The sequence below is a fragment of the Heteronotia binoei genome, chromosome 1 (genome assembly GCF_032191835.1).
Source record: "Heteronotia binoei isolate CCM8104 ecotype False Entrance Well chromosome 1, APGP_CSIRO_Hbin_v1, whole genome shotgun sequence".
In the NCBI taxonomy this organism is placed as follows: Eukaryota; Metazoa; Chordata; class Lepidosauria; order Squamata; family Gekkonidae; genus Heteronotia; species Heteronotia binoei.
Window position 1 is genome coordinate 126,563,557 of NC_083223.1, and position 3,087 is coordinate 126,566,643.

The following is a 3,087-nucleotide window of genomic DNA, read 5'->3' on the forward strand; positions in this document are numbered from 1 at the left end:
CTTCACCACCACCCCCATGTTCCCTCCTCCTTCCATCTCTTCTTCTTCTTTCCTTTCCGCCTTTGTTCTCCACCTCCCTCGCGCGGCCAAGGTCACATTATCTGTCGGGAAGAATAAAATAGAAACCGAGTCCCTCAAGCTGACTCCATTCCTGCGGCATTTTTAAACCTCGTCTCTTGCGGTTTCCCGCCCAGTTCCAAGCAGTTATAACGTTCTTAAATACACACATCTGTGGCAAATAGTTTCCTCTGTTGTCTCTTCCCTCGCCTTCATAGGGAGTTCTTCTGGTGTTTGCAATTCTTTTCTGGGTTTTTTTTCTGTGAGTGGCAGTTGCGTAAACATTGCAACCGGATTTTGAACCTATATCACATCATGCCTTCAGGCCGTTCTGATTCCAAACTCTGGGTATTTTGAGACGCTTGGGAAATTCAGTTGGAAAATATTATTATTATTATTATCTTTTAAATTGTGGTTCTTCCTGTCTGAGTAACCAATACTATTGGGGGAGGACAAAATTTAGAGGAATCTGCCGGTTGGCTTTTGGCTAAAAATTAGTCAAGTGACCTTCGTAGGACGTATAAGATTTCATGTATGTGAACTCGCTACTACAATTTTTTTTTTCTCCAAGGGCTGTTACCGCAGTCAGTGAAAAGGCTAGTGATCCCATCCGATCCGATAAGTTTGTTATCAGTTTGGGGGGGGGGGGTCTCTCAACCAGTCAGAATTTGCAGCATTTTACCTCGAGGTTGCTTGTTATGTATGCGGACCAAAGTGAAGACAGATATGAGTGTTCCTGCCGGGCTCATTGGAGCCAGAAGCTTGGGGAAATAATAGGCAGGAGTATCCAAATCCCTGCTTCCCTGCTCCAATCACGGGTCCCCTGCTTGTTTGAATGATCCAATAACATACTTGTGCAGGAACCCTGAGTTGTACAGTATGTCACAGAAGTGAGTACACCCCCTCATATTTTGTAAATATTTACCAGTAAGTATATCTTTTCATGTGACAACACTGAAGAAATGACACTTGGCTACACTTTAGGCATTAATGGCTGTGTGTTGCATAATTTTGAGGGGAAAGCACATTTACACTGTTATACAAGCTGTAGACTCACTACTTTACATTGTAGCCAAGTGTCATTTCTTCAGTGTTGTCACATGAAAAAGACATACTTAAATATTTACAAAATATGAGGGGGTGTACTCACTTCTGTGACATACTGTATGTAGTTGGCCCTGTGGGCCCAGTTCTCCAGTCTTAGAGTACAGCCCTATACTATGCTGTACTGCAATAAAGAGCTATGATCACTACCACCTCCCCTCTTCCTTGCAGTTGAACCCACTATATTATACTGCGTTTACTCTGTTCACAAGGAACAACAAATAGCTTGGAATGGAAGACAGGAAAATCCAATCCAGCAGTCTCTAAAAACGGATCCTCTTGAGTTTACATACTTTAATATACAGACCACACAAAAGCATCATTGGCTCCTACTCACATTCCTATCTACAAACTACCTTGTCATATTGTCAGATCTAGCAGTTCATAGCATAGTCAACTCAAGGTATGAATCCTGGTGGTTTTTATTCAAAGTATGGATCCTTGTGGTTTTTATATGGCTACTTCAGATCCATGCCCATATGCTGCACCATAAAAATCCAGGATCCGTTGCTTTGTGATTCTCCCATTATGCAAAACCATAAATGCAAGGCATGATTCTCCCCACCCCTCCAACAACCTACCATTCACAGCTCATATTCATGGATGATCTGAGATTCAATGGATTTGATGTCTTCATAGAAAAGTAAGGGGATTTGCATCCTGAACACAGGATAGTTTTATCCTGCAATAGTGACACAATGAACTGGATCCATTTTCCTTTTAGTTTGAATGGTGAATTTTGTGGCCTCTTAGGAAAATAATGAGGATCTGTGCCTCAGATTCGTGTTTCGGTGCCACAAAGCACCACTATAGTCCATAGACATGAATTTAATGTAGAACCAATAATTTGGTACTGAATACAGAAGTTGCTATGACACCAAAACCCATATAACTCACCTGTTCTGTCACTCCTGCATGAAAGTAAAGGGAAACATTCATTATTATGTTTTTATTTTATCTTTATATTAACATCATTTTAATTTGTACATTTTTAATTCGTACAGCCAGTGTCAAGTCAAGTTTATTGTTACAGTCAGTGACCAGCTTGTACAATCGAATCACATAAAACTTTTTGCATCAAAAACAGAATAAAAACAACAGTAGCATTCATAAAATTGGGTGCCTATGACTATTACAAAGAAATCGGATAAAAACATCCATAAAATTCATTTAAAATTTGGATGAAAGGTTAACAGTCAAATCAAGTTTAAAACAGTCATAGACCAGTCAAATTAGATACAAATAACTTAATAAAATACAATCAGGTAAAACAATAATCAGAATAAAACATACACAGTATGATATAATTTCCCTCCAGAACAGTAGTTAGGTTCCATAGCCAAGGCATTCAGTTGGATATTTCCCTTAGGAATTGCTTCCTAACATCATTTTAATTTGTACATTTTTAATTCGTACAGCCAGTGTGGTGTAGTGGTTAAGTGTGCAGACTCTTATCTGGGAGAACCGGGTTTGATTCCCTGCTCCTCCACTTGCACCTGCAGGAATAGTTTTAGGTTGGCCATAGCTCTCACAGAGCTGTCCTTGAAAGGGCAGCTTCTGTGAGAACCCTCTCAGCCGCACCTACCTCACAGGGTGTCTGCTGTGGGGGAGGAAGGTAAAAAGGAGATTGTAAGCCACTCTGAGATTCAGAGAGAAGGACAGGTGGGTTATAAATCCAATATCATCATCATCATCAAAGCAAAATTTGGTCTGGTTAGTTTTGGAGGGTTCTGTATTAGCCTTCTCGATTGCAGCTCCCTGTTGGTGGAATCAGCTCCCGGAGGAGGTGAGGGCCCTGCGGAACCTTGAACAGTTCTGCAGGGCCTGCAAAACAGCCCTCTTCCGGTTGGCATATAATTAATTGTTATCGGAATGCCTGAACATTCAAATCTCGAACATCAGATTATTCAATACTGGAATATTGCA